The sequence below is a fragment of the Brassica napus genome, chromosome C7 (genome assembly GCF_020379485.1).
Source record: "Brassica napus cultivar Da-Ae chromosome C7, Da-Ae, whole genome shotgun sequence".
Taxonomy (NCBI): Eukaryota; Viridiplantae; Streptophyta; class Magnoliopsida; order Brassicales; family Brassicaceae; genus Brassica; species Brassica napus.
Genome location: NC_063450.1, coordinates 23686664 through 23707969, shown reverse-complemented (window position 1 = coordinate 23707969; position 21306 = coordinate 23686664). Strand labels below are relative to the sequence as shown.

Genomic DNA, 21306 nt, shown 5'->3' with positions numbered 1-21306 from the left:
CAACTGCAACACAAGGAGTCAGGGACACAACCAAATCTATCATAAACAAACACACCAGCCATAAACACATCCTTGATTAATATTACAAGTTAAAGAGTATACCATATTGATCTTCAAGATGTACACAAAGCAGGATCTCAGAAGCAACAAGAAGTGGCGTTGCCATAACAGAATGAAAAGGAGCACACTGCCACAAACCAGAACTTTAAAAGTTGCAAACAACATGATGCTAACAAATAGCAAAGGTGACAACCACAAAAAATGCCATAGATGAAGCAGGTAGCGAAAACTACCCCGGGAAATCATAGCACGAAACAGGAAGGGTGTAAATATAAATATGCAAAACCAGAGCCAAAGGATGATAAAGGCTTCAACTTTAGACATCGTTAAACACACATAGATCCAGTTTTATAGTTTGTACCCTTAAACTAATTCAGATAATTATCCCAACTTTGGCTATATACACAAAGAAGTCAAGGCAGCAGTTATGAAAAAGAAAGAAAGAAACTGACCACCATGATTGAGATAGAACAAGATCAAGCTTGAGAGCGAGAAGAAGGGTGAAGGAGAAGAGCAAATTATGCGCTGAAACCTTGAAATGACTTCCAAACTCTTCTCCAACTCACTACTCTTCTCTGCACCAATATTTCTTTACCTTTAAGTCTCTAAATCAATCAGAGAGACCCTTATTGACACATCTCACAATTAAAAATCTGATTGTGCAAAATCAGAGATTTTTCACGGAAATTTTCAAGAGGCAAACACATAAAAGAAAAGAAAAAACGTTCGTTTTTGGAGAAAAACCAGTTTTTCGAGTCGACAGAGGATGAGTTTCCACGACATAAGCAGATAATGACAAGCTTAGTTTACAATAATACTTTTTTTTTTGTGTGACTGTGTATAAAAGTGAATGGCAATTTTGAAAATTTAACATTAAATTTAAATTAAGACTACAACTATTAGTTAGATGTTTCTTTGTTATAAAAATAGTCGAAGTGACATATCGTTAGAAGCAAAATTAAACAAACTTTTAAAAAATTCCATTTTATGATTTGTAATTTGATCTTGAAAATAATTAGATTATGTTTAGCTAAGTTTATGATTTTTAAAATAAATAGACAAATTTGATGTGATAAAAATATAAAAAATTAATTTAATTTTTAGCTAGAAATGAAAATATTTTAAATATATTTAAATTATTTGCATATTTGTTTATCTGCCCATATGATGGATTTAACCTTAGTCTCAATATATAAAAGGAATTGAAGGTCATTAGCTAGCTATGCCACATAGGCAAAAAATTCATAGCCAATTAAATTGACATCTCAACTCAAAAATCCATGCTATCCAACGAAAAGAAAAAACCTGACAATTCAATCGGCGATTATAAATCGTTTCTACACCCTGTTTCATCAATTCAGCCATTAACTCGTTCAAAACCTAAACCCGACGATATGAATGAATCCCCTCTCTTATTCTATATAACCCAATGTCAAGTCCAAACTCGCAGGTTCAGTTTCTTTAACGCATTCAGTTTCTGTATTTTTTTAACAGGTTCAGTATGTTAATTAATCTTTAGTGCATATGATTTGATGTTCCGAGGAAAGAGATAACAGATATCCAAAATCATCAGGTGGTTTCATCTGAAGAGCTCAGAGTAAGAAACTCATCAAACGAGGAGCTCAGTGTGAGTAACATTTAACATCGCATGCTTTGTATACTTAAGCTTTCTTCTTCTCTTTGTTCCTGAAAAATTAACATCTCTTGGCTTTCTTAAAGAAAAAAGTAATTGATGGTTTGTTAACAAGAGACCATCTCCAACGGTTTATTCTATTTTATAATAGTTTTCACTCTAAAATAGAGTAAAATTTCTATCCAATGGTGTACTCTATATTTTACTTTAAAAAAGAATATTCTTAAATATATTCTTTTTCTATTGTATGCCTAATACCTTTTACTTAAAATTTTTACAAATTAATCCGTTATAATTTATTTTTCACAAAGTTTTCATAAATTATATATTTATATCAAACATTTATTATATTAAAAATTACATTACATTATATTAAAAATATAATACATTTTAACTTAAACAACAATTTACCAGAATACTAAGTGAGTATTATCTATGTTTTAATTTTATGTTATGTTGCGTATTTTTAAGTTTAATATTTTTTTTTCTTTGGCTAATCTTATAAAATTATTTTTAATTTAATTGCTTGTGTACTTTGGCTAATAATAATAAGTATCAAACATTTATATATATTGTGTTGAACATAATTATGTGTTGTTTCTATAATAAAATTACATAAATAGCTACAAAATAAAAAAGATTAAAGAATAAAAAGACTAAAGTATAAATTAAAAATTTTCACTCTATAATAGAGTAAGAAATAGAATTACTTCAGATATAGAGTGAAAAATAGAGTTACACTATTTTAGTGGGATATAAAGTAGGATTGGAGAAAGTTTTACTCTATAATAGAGTCTAGTGTAGAAAATAGAGTGGAATTGGAGATGCCCTAACAATTATTTAGATTGTGTATCTGATGGATCTCGAGATACCGATGGTAAAGGAAAGTAAAACTCAAGACTGTTGGTCCTGGGATGGATATGTTCCCATACGTGTCTTAGGACGAAAGATGGATTGCTATTCCATATATTTTGATTTTAAAGTATTGAATTTTTATGTGTTTTCTCAACTCATCTCCTAACGTTGTTGTGATCTCTTCTTAGACCCTGAATGGTCAATTTGCAACTCGGAGTTGTGACCAAGACTGTGACCTGGTAAGACAGTTTTGGATTTTAAAAAAATGTATGTAATAATGAATCGATCTTGAGGATGGAAGATCATAAGATACGTACAAAAGACTTTCTTTTTGACTTCCATAAGTATCATTTCTTTGTTATGAATGCAGAGTCTGGTGAGCTAATGTTGGTCAAAGAAATGCTCTGTGGCCGCATTTAAAAATTTAGATGAAAACGAGATTGGTTGGAAAAAAAAGAGGATGCTTTGATCTTTAATTGATTTCAGTTAATGCGAACATTGCTTCTAAGTTCACTGCGAAAAGCACAAGGCAGTGTAGAAGAAGGTTTTGGTTAAAATGATGTATTTCTGGGTTTTATTTTAACGCCTAACATGAGTTTTTGATTTTGCAGATGGTGTGTTACGACTATGATCCCCTGAAGAAGATGCACTTCTGTGTGAGGTTAGACATTTTTAATCACATAAGTTTATAGAGTTGGCACCCGAAGAAGTGCATGCTACACCAGTTTCTTAAGTTCGGCTTTCATTGAGGTTTGATTATCTTTTTCCTGGATGCATCATGTTTGTTGTTATATGCACATCATCTTGATAGATGTCTTAGCTTGGACACACTGATCTGAGAAGTCTATTACATATGCCTCGACCAATAAAGACTAACTTTGTGTAAGTAGGAAGATCAGTCCACACCAGAAATTTGAAGTTGCTAGAGTCTAAGGTATCTCTATAATCTAATGTCTAATATTTTTATAATTAAAGTAATTTCTTCTGATTTGCTTATACAGATATCATCCCTATAATTGTTCATATTGAGCTGTTGCAAACATGAATATTTCCAGTTGATTTTTTTGGTTCCATAATGGAAAGAAGATAATGGTTCTGATGGCGTAAACGAATCTCCAACAATCCTCGCAGGCAAACTCAAAGCTGTGCGAAATTCATTGCTATCTAACTGCAAAACAAAATAAATCACCAAAATTACTTTATAAAACGATGACGTGAAATTTTAATCATGGTCTAAAGATACCTTATCCAAGCATAGTGTTCATGTATTTCAACAAGAATCTTACATAAAGAATAATACAAGAAAACACTTCTCGAGTTCACATGTTTAGATGTTGTTCTATAGACAAATACGATGAACTCTTGTTTAAAAATTTATTCACAAAACCTTGTAAATCGTTTAGTTGTATTATTAACAATATCCTGAAATGAAGATTTATAAGGGGCTTTAATTCTTTAATATGCAGTGTTGTGTTCACTATCGAAAAATCTCTCTCTTAGCCAGAACAATTCGGATGACAAGTCTAAATCAATCATATTTTATTTTTGGATAACAGAAGGAAGAAAATCCTAAAATTACTTTAAACCCAGATTTATAAAGGGTTATAAGTTTTCAAAAAACTCAATTTTCACTATCGAAACTGTTTCTCTTAGATCGACATGTTCAAATGAGAAGTATAAACCAACCTAGCTTGTTTGATTTTTTGATAACAGAAAGAACAAAATAAAAAAAATACTTGAAACGAACAAAAAAATAAGCAAATTAGAAATTCACAAGTTGTGAATCGTGGAGAGGAGCTGATATCTTTGAGGTTTTGAGTCTCGATTCTCTGTAATCGCTTTCGTCGCCGGCTGTATGAGAGAGAAGATGGATCTGGTCGGATGTTTCTACAGAAAAGACGCGATGAGTTGAAGATAGGTAAGGTTAGTTTAGTCTCTTACACATTAATGATTGAGGTATTTATGAAAATGTCTTTCTATTGGTGGTAAAGTTAAATAGTGGTACTCAACAAAGTGTAAAAGGAAAAATTTTCCCTTTTACAATCATACCTGGTATTAAAAAATTTCTCTTCAGGTTTATATGAAATGTCGTACTAATTAGTTTGGCTTCCATGAATGTTAGTGGAAAAATGCAAGGAAACAACTTCCATAGGATATCAGAGTTGTTGAGATACTATGAATGATTCTTGGTTCTGCACCAACAGTAAGTTCTTTATCTTCTACATACTATCCATCTTCTGAACAGTGGTTAATTTTTTCTCTATTTTTAACTCTTTGTGTGGAAAGACCATTTTACTACTCTGATCATTTTTTACATCAAAAAAGCTAACCAATAGAAAACGAACGAGAGACGATTGAGTTACATTGTTACGGCGCCACATCTATGATCTTCTGCAAATTCTTTTCGTGCAAACTCTGTTAATAATTCTCAATGGGAAAAGCATTTTCGTGGCAAGAGATGATACTGACAGAAAGGTACTCGACAGTAATTATTATTATATTTTGACCATTAACACAACCAGACACCAATAGACTAACAACTTTGGTTCTGTTGTTATAAACAATAATAGGTTCATATAGTGTATTTCGGTGAGAAGAACATGATGATCCTAAGTTTGTCACAGAATCTCATCATCAGATGTTGTGGTCACTTCTTGGAAGGTATGTAAGAGTAGTTTCTCTTTCCCAAGTTTATATTAATGTCTAACTGTTACTCATATTCATGTTTGTTCCCATGATTATAGTAAAGGGAGTGCTCATGATTCAGTTATGTGCAGTTACGAAAATGGCTTCTCAGGTTTTGCGGTGAAGCTTAGCAAGTCCCAAGCCAAGCAATAGCTGGTACTTTGTCTCATGTCTCATATATTCTTGACTTTCTTGGAAACAAACACATAAGTCATACATTTACATGACATCTTCATTCGTCTCAAACACATCTGATGTGTTTCTTGTTGCTAATGCTCTGTGCCAGCAGATTATCTGAAATTGTTCATGTCACACCTGATTGTTTATACGAACTGACAAACACTTGGACATGGTACTGCTTTGGCTTTCCTGCCGCCAATCAGAAAAATGTTCTAAATGACACTAATGTGAGTGAAGAACAGAAGGAGTTATCATTGGCATTGTCGACACATGTACGTCTGTTTATTTGTACATACGTGTCATGTTAATTCTGGTTCCTCTATCTTCGGTCTCGATCAATAACAAATATTCTGATATTCCAGGAATGTGGCTAGAATCTGAAGTATTTAAGACAATGGGATCGGACCGGTACCATAACGCTGGGAAGGAGGTTGTGAATCACGAGAGCATTTCAACGCCTGTTACTGCAAAAAGCTAAGAGCCAAATATTGAATCAATGGGTTTCTTGCGGAGAACGAAAGCTTCAACACGTCATGAAGTAAAAAGAAATACTTTGTAACAAAGTAAAGACTTCAAATCTTATTATATATAAAAGGATCATATGTATTAACTTCTGCTTTATTATATTGTAATAGATCTCCATCATAACAATTGAGAAGGCGTGGAATCACCGTGGCCTAGTGGTCAAGGTTTAGAGGTTTCTACACCCAGGTATGGGGTTCAATTTCCGGAGAAAGCGAATTATTCAGGGTGATGCAGTCAGGTGTGAATCCTCATAAAGCAGATAGAATTGCCGGCTATAATATCGTCTATGTAATGTTTCTCATAATTTGTAATAGCATAGTTAACCAGACAAAAATAAAAACAATTGAGAAGGTAACATTCAAACCCAAAAAAACAAATAATCCGAAATCATGAAAACTCATTAAAACTGCCCAGAAATAACATGATAGACGAAAAAGAATTTAGGCTTCCCCATTACTAAACACTCCGGCTCCAAATCAAGATTTGGGTAACTACTCATTTCACAATATCTATCTATCTATCTATTATTATAAACTCCTCATTAACCCACGGCTCTGGGTATGTCATTATCTGCGAAAAAACGATAGAATTCGCTCTCTAACCCTAATAGCTCGATCGAAGCTTTGCGGATCGTCTCTCCATTTCTGTGACGGCGATGCATGGCGCATGCGCTTCCTTTCCCCTGACTGAAACGGCCGGAGTTATAGCTTTGTCTTTATTCCAATTAATTCCATCTCAAAATCATCTATTCAATCCTCTCAATCATAAGCTTTTCAAAAAAATCCAGAGAAAATGTTTCTCCCCAATCCTCCTTCGATTTAAAGGCTGCCCTGTTGAACCTACTCCGTCAAGGCTCGCCTCCCTCTTGCAATGATCACTGAATCCCGTCGCAACCTCTCTTGCGTAAGATTTATATCTATCAGTTCATTATAATCCAGATATTTTATAAATCGCAGATGATCTGATTTAGTTGTTTGGCCATTTAGTTGTTTGGCTTGAGCAATTATACGTATTTGAGTTGTTCAATAGATTCTCGCTAATAGCATCGTTATGGAACAATTGCAGAAGCATCTGGGAAAAAAAAACAGGGGCTGAAGCATAGAAACAATGAGGTTATTGTATGTTTCTTTAACTCTTCGATTATGTTCTGACTAAACCATATTGGATTTGAAAGGTCTGACTTTTCTAAAAAAATATATATTGACGATGATTTCATCAAGTTTTGCGGAACCACGGTTAACTAATCAGTTATTCTCTCTCTCCCTCTCTCTTTTCTTCTCGACTATATTAATCTGTTTTGATATTTGTCTGATCCACTGTTATTTAGTGTTATTTCTAATTCTTCATTTCACTTTCAGTAACCAGTAAGGCGAGATGAAAAACAATTGGTAACATCAATTAGAGGAAGAGGAATTGGCACAGAAATCCATCTTCTTCCACTGTCTTCGAGAACAAACGCAAAAGGTATTCTTCAAATTATATGATTATGTTGTCAATGCGACTTTGATTCTATGTATTCTCTGATTTTGGAATAACAAACCCTGTTGGTTAGTGTTAGATTTGAAAGTCTTGTTGACATGAAGCAGAATTAAGCAGCTAGACTTGAGAATTAAGCAGCCAGACTTGAGAATTAAGCTGCCAAGACTTGAGAATTAAGCTGCCAGACTTTATAAGGTTTTATAAGGCTTTATAAGGTTTTATAAGGCTTTATAAGGGTTTTATAAGCTCGATTTTATTGAAGAGAAGAAGAAGAGAGAAAAAGATATTTTATTATATTGTGTACTGAGGTCACTTGTCTTTAAATACTTGTACCCAGATCCACAATTAAATTAAGGAAACTATTCTCTCCTTCTTTCTCTTACATCTTGAGATATACTTTCTCTCTCTCTATGTTCTTCATGTTCTTCATTCTCCATAAATAAACTCTCAATAATTCTCTCATTCTAAGATGGTATCAGAGCTTTAAGCTCCTGAAACTCACAAAAGCTTCCGCAAATTTCTTTCTTTCCTTCTCAGATTATCTTCAAAATCTGTTGGATACATCCTTTTATCCACTGGTCCAAAGGTCTTTCAAAAGGGAAGAACCTCACCAGAACTCAAGATAGAGGAGTACCCTATTCTCTGGAACTCAAGAAAGCTTCAACCATATCAGGAAAACCTTCTTCAAAGTCCAGTTTATCTCAAAATCAGTAGGAACAATCTATTGTCCACTGGTCCATATCTCTCCATGAGGGAGAACTCCAACATGGTGTTGTTTCCAGAGTACAAGAAGGCTCAGGAACAACATAAGAACCACAATATGCCAAGAAGAAGTGACTTGAATCAAGCCAGGAATGTAATCAAAGAGTTTGAGCATCCATCGATTCAAGGTCGAACCATGTATTCATCTGTCATTGGTGGTTCAAATGAAGAAGGAACATGGAGAAGTACTGATAGTGCAGCCAACACTGATGGTCCAGCAACCATGAGTGACCTACATTCCCTTATCCAAGCCTTTATCTCATTCAAGAAGGCTGGTACACACTCTCTTGACCCTAAACCTATCATTATAGATTCAGGAGCAAGCCATCACATGATTAGTGATAGAAACTTGATGAGTGATGTCCAGCCTGCCTCAGGGTATGTTCAAATAGCAAATGGTGATAAGATTAAGATAGAAGGGATAGGGAACCTGAGGTTGTTTGATAGGGAATCTACTGCCTTGTATATGCCTCAGTTTACATCAAACTTGCTATCTGTGAGAAAGGCTACTGTTGATCTGAGTTGTCAGGTTGTCTTCAGACCAGATGAGGTTGAATTTCAAGACTTAAAGACACGTTCACAATGAACTATATCATCTTCAGAAGACAGAGATGTCTAGACCATCCACTTCTCAGTGTTTGGCTAGTACATCCAGCGGGGTTGATAGCACACTATGGCATGCTAGATTGGAACATCCTCATACAAGAGCCCTAAACTTGATGCTTCCAGGTGTGGTCTTCAAAAATGATGATTGTGAAGCTTGCATATTGGGGAAGCATTGTAGAACAGTCTTCTCACAGTCTAGCACCATCTATGAAAGATGTTTTGACCTAGTTCACTCTGATGTATGGACTGCTCCATGTGTGTCCAGAGAGAACCACAAATACTTTGTCACCTTCATTGATGAGAAATCCAAATACACTTGGGTGACACTGATTCCGTCTAAAGACAGGGTGTTGGATGCTTTCAAGAATTTCCAGACCTATATCTGCAACCATTTCAATGCCAAGATGAAAATTCTAAGGTCAGATAATGGTGGAGAGTATACAAGTCATGCATTTAAGCAATATCTTGCTCAACATGGGATTACTCACCAGACAAGCTGTCCTTACACTCCTCAACAGAATGGAGTTGCTGAGAGAAAGAACAGACATTTGATGGAAGTAGCAAGATCAATGATGTTCCACACCAATGTTCCAAAAAGATTCTGGAGTGATGCTGTGATGTCTGCTACTTATCTGATCAATAGAACTCCAACTAAAGTCCTCAACGACATGTCTCCTTTTGAGGTTCTAAATAAGACCAAACCATCTTTGGACCATTTGCGTGTGTTTGGATGCCTCTGTTTTGTGATGATACCTGGGGAGCTGAGGAACAAGCTTGATGCTAAAAGCTCAAAAGCTATGTTCATTGGTTACTCTCCAACTCAGAAGGGGTATAAGTGCTATGATCCAGAGTCAAGAAGGGTTCTTGTCTCGAGGGATGTGAAGTTTGCAGAATCTAGAGGCTATTATGATGGAAAGAGTTGGGATGAGCTCAAAGATCTTTCTCAATCAGCCTCAGATAGAGCAAATAACCTTAGGGGAGTAATGGAGAGCCTGGGAATCAGTATGCCCTCTTTACCAAGTGTGGAACCTGTCCCTGAAAATTTATCATCTACTGCAGCTGATAGTGTTGAGAGCACTCATCCTAATCATGAGGGGGGCAGTAGAAATGTTGAGCAGTCTACACAAGCTCAACCTGAAGAGAGCTCTGTAGCTCATGATCAAGATGAGATGCCATCAGAATCAGATGTTGAGACTCAAGTAGAGGCGCCAAGTGAAGGAAATGAAGCAGAACCTGAGCAGATACAACTTTTGAGAAGGAGTACAAGGATCAGGAAATCCTCACAGTGGATCAACACAGAAGTTTACTTCAATGTTGAAGCTGTAGCTCACCCAATAAGTGCAGTATGCTCCCTTGCTCAATGTCCAGAAGATCATCAAGTGTTCATCAGTGAATTGGATCAGGAATACATTCCAAGAACATATGAAGAAGCTATGCAACACAAGGAGTGGAGAGAATCTGTTGGAGATGAGATGAGAGCCATGATCAAGAATGATACATGGTTTGAGACTGAACTTCCAAAAGGAAAGAAGGCAGTGACAAGCCGGCTTCTCTACACTATCAAGTATGGAGCCAATGGAAAACCAGAAAGAAAGAAGACAAGACTGGTTGCAAGGGGATATACTCAAGTGTATGGTGAAGATTATCTAGACACTTTTGCACCAGTGGCCAAGCTTCACACTATAAGGATTCTCTTATCTCTTGCTGTCAATCTTGAGTGGGATTTATGGCAGATGGATGTGAAAAATGCCTTTCTTCAAGGAGAATTGGAGGATGAAGTCTACATGAGACCACCTCCTGGTCTTGAGAACATGGTGAAGTCAGGAAATGTTCTCAGATTAAAGAAGGCAATTTATGGCTTGAAGCAATCTCCAAGGGCTTGGTACCATAAGTTGAGCACCACCCTCAATGGAAGAGGCTTTGTCAAGTCTGAAGCTGATCATACCCTATTCACCCTCACTAGCCAGCAAGGAATCATTGTCATTCTCATCTATGTTGATGACATTATCATCACAGGCAGTGACAAAGAAGGGATCATCTCGACCAAAGCGTTCCTTAAGGCTTCATTTGATATCAAGGACTTGGGAGAGCTCAAATACTTCCTAGGGATCGAGATGTGTAGGTCTAAGGAAGGGTTGTTTCTATCTCAAAGGAAATACACCCTTGACTTACTAAATGAGGCTGGAGATCTTGGTGGAAGAGCTGCCAAAACACCTCTAGAGGAAGGATACAAAGTGATGCGTGAGGGGGAGATTGAAGACAAGTCATATGAAGATGTAAAGCATTATAGGAGAATGGTGGGAAAACTCATTTATCTTACCATTACCCGACCAGATGTATGCTTTGCAGTAAACCAAGTAAGCCAACACATGCAAGCTCCCAAGGTACACCACTGGAACATGGTTGAGAGGATTCTCAGGTACCTAAGAGAGGCACCAGGCCAAGGAGTATGGATGGGATGCAATAGAAGCACTGAGATTGTTGGGTACTGTGATGCGGATTGGGCAGGAGATCGAGTTGATAGGAGATCAACTACTGGATATTGTACCTTCATTGGAGGCAATTTGGTAACATGGAAGAGCAAGAAGCAGAAGGTGGTGTCTTGTTCAAGTGCTGAGGCAGAATATAGAGCTATGAGGAAGCTCACAAGCGAGTTGATTTGGATCAAGGGACTTCTTAAGGACTTGGGAATTGAAGTTACAACGCCAATCACGATGCATTGTGATAACCAGGCTGCTATACACATTGCTAGCAACTCAGTCTTCCATGAAAGGACCAAACATATAGAGGTAGATTGCCACAAAGTGAGACAAGCCGTGGAGCAGAAGATCATATTGCCGTGCTACACAAGGAGTGAAGATCAGCTAGCTGATATCTTCACCAAGGCAGCAAGCACTAAGGTATGTGAGTTCATTCATCCAAAATTGGGACTCATAGACCTATCATGTCAATGATCTCTCCTTCATGAAGTGTTCTACTCTTTTTTCTTGACTTGGGTTTTCTCCCAAAGGGTTTTACCTAGTTGAGGTTTTAATGAGGGAATACTTCATGGCTTCCAAGCTTGACTTGTTCCACATGGTCAAGCTTGTTCCACATGGTCAAGCTTGTTCCACATGGTCAAGCTTGTTCCACATGGTCAAGCTTAAGGGGGAGTGTTGACATGAAGCAGAATTAAGCAGCTAGACTTGAGAATTAATCAGCCAGACTTGAGAATTAAGCTGCCAGACTTGAGAATTAAGCTGCCAGACTTTATAAGGTTTTATAAGGCTTTATAAGGTTTTATAAAGTTTTATAAGGTTTTATAAGGCTTTATAAGGGTTTTATAAGCTCGATTTTATTGAAGAGAAGAAGAAGAGAGAAAAAGATATTTTATTATATTGTGTACTGATATCACTTGTCTTTAAATACTTGTACCCAGATCCACAATTAAATTAAGGAAACTATTCTCTCCTTCTTTCTCTTACATCTTGAGATCTACTTTCTCTCTCTCTATGTTCTTCATGTTCTTCATTCTCCATAAATAAACTCTCAATAATTCTCTCATTCTAACAAGTCTGATCACTTTTTTATTTTGTTGTATGTGTGTTGGTGTATTGGGTCTTCTTAATTCTATTATCTTAGATTGTCCTCTACAAAACCTTTGTTTCTCTTTGTGCTTCATGTTGAGTATAGTTAAGCAACCATAGTTGATAAAAAAAAAAAGAGGTTAAGCAACCATATTTTTTCCTGATTAGTTGTAAGAAGCGTTATAGACTCATTTCAAATGTTCTTAAATTAAAATGTATGTTATTACCCTCTTTCAGGTAACTACAGAGCAAGGTGTTCAATAGTTATCAGAGAATAAGAAGAAGCGCAAGTAGTTACATAGCTAAGTAACAGTTGCATGATTTTGTGTGCGTGCAGATATTTCCAATGAACATAAAAGTAACAGCAGGGACATTAGTTACGTTGGCCTCATGGTGAAGTAGTTCGATCGTCACTTATGCTTTTCAATTTTCTATCCGAGGGACTATGAGGACTGTGACTGCAGGAACAATCTTCAAGGCTCTAGAGGCTGCAAAGCTCGATAGGAGGTTACAGTCCAACACTCGAGTCCTGATTTAGTTTAGAAGCTCATCAGCAGCATGCTAATCCCTCCCATGACATCTGTGATGAAGCTACAAGGTGACCAGCAAGTCTTAAGCGGAGCTAAAAATAGGTATCTTGAGTAGAGAATTGAGACGATTGCTCAAGCCATGCCTATGTGACTACTTCTAACAATCACTCACTGGATGAATCAAGAGCACAAAGTTGTAGAGATAGTCTATCAATGTATGCTTTCAGTTACTCATCCACCATTTTTCTTAACTTATGTAAAAACGAGCGAAAGAAAAAAGAAGAATATTTAATAAAGTTTAAATCAGTTGTAATTTAACAATTATTTTCATCAAAAACAAATAAGGATGATAAAAACAATTAGATCATAATTATTCTCTATGTCAGATAAATGCATATTTTGTTTTACAATATTTACATAGATATATTTCATTTCATTTTTTAAAACAAAGATCCACAAGTTGGATAGAATTATTATATTTACATATCTTTGATAAAATTTTATTTTTCAAAAATGCTAAGACCGTTAAACAAGAAAATGCTACTATATTTACACAAATATATTTTTGCTCAAAAAAAAAAATTACACAAATATATTTACTTTTATTTTCAAAACAAAGACCCACAAATTAAACAGAATTAATATATTTACATATCTTTGCTAGACATTTTATTTTCAAAAATGCTATGAAAATATATCTTAAATGTTATAATTTTATTAGAATATATATTAGATAGTCACATTAAAATTTTGTTATTAAAATAACTAAAATAAATAATATTAGAAAACTTCAAAGCAGGGTCCCTCTGTTTTATTTTTTTTGTTGTTTTACAATTTATTTATAACCGACCTAATAATAAAATTTACTCATATATATTTACTTAATCTATAATTACAAGTATTTACTTAATATGACTAATAATTAACCGACCTAATAATAAATCTTACTCATATATATTTACTTAATCTATAATTACAAGTTTGTTTGTTTCCTCACGAGATTCTTCAGATTCATCAAACTCTAGAAAATTACCAAAAATGATGTGATGGCACCATGAAAAAAATAAATAAATCAAAACTACTTATCAAGACAGCAGGATATATTTAGTCTTCAAATATAATAACATGTACATAATTTAACTAATATGTATATTTTTAAATATAACGATTTATAATAAATATTTACTGTGAGTATTTACATTATTTTCAAATTATCATTCCGCCGTATGGCGGACCGGTCTTAGTATATCTTTATATATATATATCTCTTTCCTTTCTCATGAATGCCACCTCGTCACTCCTATCTCCAAATTATGACACGTGTCCCCTCTTATTACTCTTTCTATTTTTGGGCTACTTACGTTGTTTGTCTGGTGGGCTCTTGCACTGAAATTTCAGAGATGACCCATTCTTATTTTAGGGTTTGTATCGGGTGAAACACGAACTATGCGCCTCCTCTCTGGCTCTCCGTCTTCTAGCAACTCAAATCACCACCTCTGTAACATCATCGGTTAGCTCCTTTAATTTCATCATTTACTTCTCACTAACTAGTCATCCCACTCCCTCAAAATTAATCATCGTCATTATCATCAAAGGTAACTTCCTGCTGTGGCGCATCAGGGGATAGGTTCGCCAATCGTCGTCTGACTGATCTAGGATTTGGTCCTCTCAGATATATTTATCATATTTCCATAAGATTAAAAGAGATCTCCAAACGTGGGCAGCCATGGCAAGTACCAAAGTTCAGTGGATTATGATCCAGCTAATTGTACGTTTCCTAGGATCTTTTCTCTTTCATCTATTTGTTGGTATTACTTTATCTGTATTCTTTGATTGAATTTGCTTTGTTTTTGCGGCGGCTCCATAATTTAAATTGTAGGTTTCTTCAAAGTGTAAGCTCCAAAACAATGGATCTGAAAAGGTTTTAATTTATCAATGCGTTTTCTGATTCTTTGGTTTTACCTTTTCTGTATTTGTCACGCATAAAACTCGGACCCAAATTTGATTATGTGAACACAAAGATCTGGGAACAGAAGAAATATTAATGTAAGTCATTTTATCTTTTCTTGCATTACGATTGTTTAGCTACCAATCTGTTGCTACCATAAGCATGTGGTTAGTTTCATTGGTAGATCAAGTGTAAATACTTAAACATTGTGACTATTTCTCTAATTTAGTCATTAGAAAATAAAATACAGATCTGAGCCAGAGTATATAATTGGGTAATTGATGTCTCTTGGTTTTTGTAAGTGTTCAAGAGTTCCTGGTGTTCTCTTTATGCTTATGGACTCTTATGTTGATCTAGAGTACAAAAAATACAGAGGTAATTACTTCTCTCTGCTTAAGTGATTTGTCTCCATCATTTACTTCTCACCATTAGAGTTGGAGAGATTTTGTGTCATGTTTGTTGCTTTTATTTTGCCTTAGCTAAAAACTCTAGCATTTTTTTGTGGATTTTGATGTCATTTGCAAATAGATCGATCATCAATACTTGGAGATGCAATATATTATCTCAACGAACTTTTACAAAGGATCAATGATCTTCACAACGAACTTGAGTCAACTCCACTTGGATCTTTGCCTCAAAACTTCAACAAGCTTCCATCCATTAACACCTACACCTGATACTCGTTATTGCCGTGCGAAGAAAGAGTTATGTCCCTCATCTTAGCCAAGGCCTAAAGGCCAACAAGCAAGAGTACGGCGTAAACAAAGCTTCCAGAGTAATTTTCGTTTCATAGGTTAAGACATTTACTCTACGTTTCTGTTATCCACAGGTTTGAGGTTAGACTAAGAGAAGGAAGAACAGTGAAAATTCGTGTGATTTGTTGTCATAGACCTGGTCATTTGCCAGCAACTGTGAAAACCTGAATAATCTTGGATTTGGATGTTCAGCAAGCGGTGATTAGCTTGTTCAAACTGGTTTGCCACGCTGAGGTAAGATTATCTCACGGTGCCACATCACCTCTCTTTAATGTTCTTCTCGCCCTTTTTTTATTGTGATTAATGGGCTTTTTACTAGGTTTCTAATCATTGAAAAAAATTCCAAGCGCCATTGAAGTCAAATTGTCTTCTTGGAGGCTACGGTCCTCGCCATAGAGAGCCTTCTTACAGGTCAGTTAATCTCATGTTTCAACTAACTAAACCTGAGAAGTATGCTTAGAACAATGATAATAACATACTCACCTCTAATTAGTATATAATTTTTTTTTTCTTTTTGGAACAACACATAGCAACTTTGTTCATATTATATAGCTTCTGTTAGAACTGAATATGAAAGTGAAGACAGTACGTAAATGCTGTTCAAAACCCGTCGAGCAGAAGATCCAGACCATAAAATCTAACAAGGCCGTAAAGCCAGACTAGCCTCCACCATTTGTCAAGGAATTTGTGTCTAGAAAGAGGAGAGAAGCCAGCAACAAAAGAAGAAGAAGAATAAGAATAAGAGAAGCTCCCTAAGTTAACCAAAGAAAAAGAAGAGTTGATTAAGAAAGAAGAGGAGAAGAGAAAACAAAACACTATGCAGAGATGAAGTAGCAGCATCAGTTGGAGGAGGAGATAGCAAAAGCGAAAGAGGCAAAGGAGAGGAAGAAGAAGAGAGAAGAAAACTAAAAAGTAAGAAAATGAGAAGTCACTTATTAACAACGCTCATAATGAAGCTAAAGAATAAGAGAAGGTAAAATTTCCTTTTTCACAATAAATTGAAGTCTTTCTCGCAAGTATGTTTATGTTGGGACAAAGGAAGATTGAAAGACTCCAAGCATGTAATTGATCTGATTAAAAAATTATATTGTTCAACGGTGAAGGTACTGTGAAGAGGTCATATATGGGACTATAGGGAACAAACCAGTTCTTTTTCATCTTATTTTGTTTTATTTTTTCCTGGTTTTTGATTTGTGTTCTTTTTTCTTGAGTTCCTTTGATAATGCTTGATAGTGTATTACATAGATTTGATAGTGATATAAACAATGTAATGGGGTTTAGTATCCATGATCTTCTTTTGTTTTCTATCATTATTTTGAACGTCGTACATTTATTTACTCCTTACAATTTGGATAAAGATTACAACTGGGTTGTTTTGGACTGTCTCGGAGCCGGACCTGAGTAGGACATTTTCCTATACTCTTGTCTTTAAACTGAAAACTTTGTAACGAAATTAAAAGTTATTTTGTTTCAAACTGAACATGAAGGAAACTGAGAAAACAAGGAAAACCTTTACTCCAGTAATATATACGAATGTCGGTTTAAATTGTTTTGTTCCATAAACATATAAACATGTATCAGGGTTTCAGATGAATAAAACTGAAATGCATGTAACCATAAAAATAACCTTGGTTAAGTAAATAGAGAAGTTTCTTGATGAGCTACCAAATTTCATTTGGAAACATCTAGTAAAATGCCACAGATACAGCCTGCGCAGACAGAAAGTGAGAATAACAACAACAACAAAGAAGACGCAATTGTAAGACTTTAGTGTTTACCTGGAGCACCTTATAGTGTCAACTATGATTCGCTGCATTTTACAGGATGGCTTCCAATCGTCATGTTCATTTTTTTTTGGTAAAAATGTAAAGATATTATTACCAACTTTTAGTTTTTGACAGAAGCACAGTGATGACAAGAAGAAGAAAAGAAAAAGAAAACATAAATACATACCCGATCAAGTATCAACAGGAAAGACGAACACAACAATCACAAACGCAGTCGGAAGGCTCAACCAATTCCGCACCATCCGCTTGCCGCAAAAAGATGAACCAAGTTTAACCGAGAGTCGGAATCCCAGTAATTTTGGCTTCTCTGATGATCCGCTCTTAAAGATAATGGCCCACCTGAGAACAGTTTGCTGAGAGCTTCAAAGCACCTGCCCACATGAACAAACAGCACCAGCAGCGGCCACACGTCACCCGTAAAACCAAACCAAGCAATTATTTGGCCCGGATACGGCCTATACAAGGTGCCGGTCCAAGCAAAACGTGTCGCAACCACCGTACTCCTAACCTGAGCCCATCCCGCACACAACTGCCTCACACACCACCACATAAAGATTTAAGCAAACCTATGTAGCGCTGGGATGTGAGCGAAAAACAGACACTAGATGTAGCGGTCAAAGACACAAGAACCACCACACACCCGTAGCCAACGAGAACCGATGAACTGAAGTTGTTGCTGCTAGAGCCATCACATGCCTCGGCAAAGACAGGAATAAGAACAAGGGCACATCCCGACCAGAACCCCCTTACTCCGACAAGCACAAGAGAGCTGTCGACCAAGAGAGAACAAATCGAGAACAAGATTAGAAACCGCAAACAGGAGAACCGAAGGTGAGGAAGCCAAGCATGCGGCCACTAAAGCGGCGTAGAAAATCGCTTTTTAAACCGCAAGCATAACCTACACGAGCCGACCACTGAGCTCGAGCACCACCCACCTGCGTGCTCAAACCCACAACTCGCCGCCGTGATAATAAGATCCACCGACACACAGCATGGCAAGAAGAGGACCCAAACTCGACGAAGCGAGAACTGATAACCCCAATCAAGGCCGATGACTCCTTGGACCAGAAGCAGCGAACCACCGACAATACATAGAAGCCAGACGAGATCTAAGGAGAAAAGATCTCGACTTCCAACCCAAAACGCCGACTGCAGCTAACCACCACCCTCTCGTCCTCCTCGCCGAAGCCCCAACAGAAAGAGAAGAGACCACCGGAGAAAATGCAACCCTGCTGTGGAGTACTCTCTGGAGCCAAAACCCTAGCCCACGACGTCGAGCGTATCGGAGGGGAGAAAGGAGATGAAGCGGCAGAAACTGGACGAAAGGGAAATCTAAAGAGAGGCCCTCTGGACGCCGGTACGCGCCGCCACCGCTGTCCGGGCCGGAGGCAAGCTTGTTCAACAACGACGCGGCTCGAGAAAGAAGGGAAGAGATAAGTAGGAGAGAGAAACCTATGTACAATTCCTGTCCTCGCCATGTTCATCTTCCCATTATGTTGACAATGTGTTTTTTACTTAACATGTTGACAATGTTTTTTTTTGGCTAAACATGTTGACAGTGTTAAATACTTAATAACATAAAAAACAGTTCCAATCGCCATGTTCATCTTCCCATGCCTAAAGAATTATTTTTTCAAAATCCACTTAATAAAGAAAAAGAAAAATCTAAATATGTAAATTTTCCGACATAATCTATTTAACAAGAAAGAAAATTTTGATATATAAAGTTAATGATAAGAGGGAACTTCAAAGCAGAGCGTATCTGTTTCCTTTTTTGGTCAAAGCCTGAGCGTATCTAAAGACTTTAACTTAAACACGAGCGTATCTTAAAACATTACTTTTGTACTTATATAGTAGTCACTGAGGTGGGTATGTAAGAAAACATAAAAAAAGAAAAAAATATATCTATCTATTTATATAAAGTAGTGTTTCCTTCCTTTTTAGAGTGCCACGTCATTAAGTAGAGGGAGTAAATGTTGACACGTGTCCATAGCTTTAAAAAAGAAAAAAACTCGCCGACTGTTTGCTACTTCTTTTACCGATCTCCTATTAGCTGCCTACGAAACCAGAAAGCCAAGCGTTTCGATCTCTTCATATACCTTACAATTCAGTTCTTCCTACCGCTTCATCTTTAATGTATAAGTGGAAAATTTCAGCCAAAGCCGAGATCTGATTCACGCTTTATTCCTGCCACATATCCTAACGCACGTACGGCAACGAAAGGTACCAAGTATTAGCTCAAATCCAAGGATACATGTTCTTCAGTGTTCTTCATGTTTGCATCATAGAGATTGACTTCAGATTTTTCCTTCTTGATTTGAATCTCATGGTAAGACTCTTTATTTTCTTCAAGATTCTGTAGTTTCTGGAGATCTTTACAATTACAAGACTATTGATCCAATCTAAGTTTTTTGTTCCTTCTTCTGTTGCTAATAATTCAAAACATTCTAAACAGCTGACTGTGTTATTAGCCACTACGATCGGAGCGACTGGCAAACAACATGTAGTCTTTCAGCTCAAGCCAACTAAGATGTCCCTGATGACATGAGGTTTGGAAATTCAGATTAAAGTTTTTTCTCTTTAATCTTAGATCAGTAAAAGAGGAGTTTCTAATTCTTTTTTGTATATAACTAATAATTCTTTGAATAAATTTTTCTTTTTAATTTCTTTTAGTTAAGTACTTCTTGGGTTTGTTTCAGTTTTGAAACTTGAGTCTTTACTTCTTGAATAAAACATAGGAGAGAGTGATGAAAAGATCTTCATTTGGTCACAAGATGAGACAGAGTTTCTATGATATCACTAACTCTCAAACTCAAAAGATGAGCTTAATCTTCAAGAAACCGGTTTAGAACCGAGTGGCCGGCAGATGAAGGTTGACATCTCATTCTGGGTTTGTAAGTCTCTAACTTGCGATCTCATTGTCTTAAATAAATTGACTGGATTTGATTTTGGTTTTATTTGAGATCAGGAGATGTAAAAGTATTGTTTTTAATCAATAAAAAAGTTAAACAATTGAGCTAAGCAGATACCAGTTGTACATGGAGCAATACACAGTTTGCACACATGTCTTGGTTTAATTCAGGATCCGATGCACCAAAGAAAACCATTCATTTTTCTACATGAGATAAATTTTGCTAGAAACAAGGTGCAACCAGAACTTACTGCTCTATGCTCATATGTTTTGTCAGTTCTTCACTTCTTTGTTTAAGAATGGATATGTTTCAGGTGAAAGCTTTGCACCACGAGGTTACTTGCAAAAATGCTTTGCTTAAGGCTAAATGTTCTGAACAAGAGGTTTGGTTTCTTGCCTGTTATTTCTAAATCATCTTCTGAACTTATATATTAACCAACAAGTTGTATACTCTTATAAATCATCTTTAGGTATTGCATTTACTTTCAACTTACGTCTGTATTTCAAACTAAAGTTGGATGTGTTTCTGATATTATTCACACTTTTCAGTTCAGTAAGGTGAGAACGCACCACCATAAAATGCACTAACAGCTGAGAATGTGCTTATGTTTTTGGAACCGTTTGTACCAAATAGAAGGTTATTCATTGCAAGCAAATGTAGATATCTGTTCACGATCTTGCTTGAGAATTGCTATAACTATTGTTACTTATTTCATTAATTTATGATTATCTTTCTTTGTTTCCTTGATGGTTTTATCTTCCAGTCATAGGAGCATCAACTGCACACAATGTTGAGGCAGGAAAAGAGAAACCTGAAAAAATGTCTTCGATCTAATTGTTATATAGAGCAGAGTAACGTTTTATATTGTTTTGATGTTGGTAGGGATTTGGGCTGGAATGTGTACAATATGCTATTTTTGATGGTCCAACATATGAGTGGGTTGTCATTAGCCGCCAGCCTAACCTTATTGGCAAGTAAGGTTTTGTTCAAGCTCAAGGTGCATACACATGGTCATAGCTGTTG

At 36.1% G+C, this 21306-nt stretch overlaps 1 long non-coding RNA gene across 6 annotated transcripts; it reads left to right on the top strand.

The window, feature by feature from the left end:
• Positions 1 to 14238: 14238 nt before the first annotated feature.
• LOC106433135 lies at positions 14239 to 19841 on the top strand. 6 transcript variants are annotated; one of them, XR_007326084.1, is made up of 9 exons: positions 14239 to 14391; positions 14477 to 14649; positions 14761 to 14927; positions 15132 to 15204; positions 15358 to 15579; positions 15659 to 15818; positions 15904 to 15995; positions 16203 to 19700; positions 19827 to 19841. It is a non-coding gene; the product is annotated as an uncharacterized LOC106433135 (long non-coding RNA). The 6 variants fall into 6 exon arrangements; XR_007326082.1 differs by having other exon boundaries at positions 16171 to 19700; XR_007326083.1 differs by having other exon boundaries at positions 16167 to 19700.
• The last annotated feature ends 1465 nt before the right edge of the window (positions 19842 to 21306 follow it).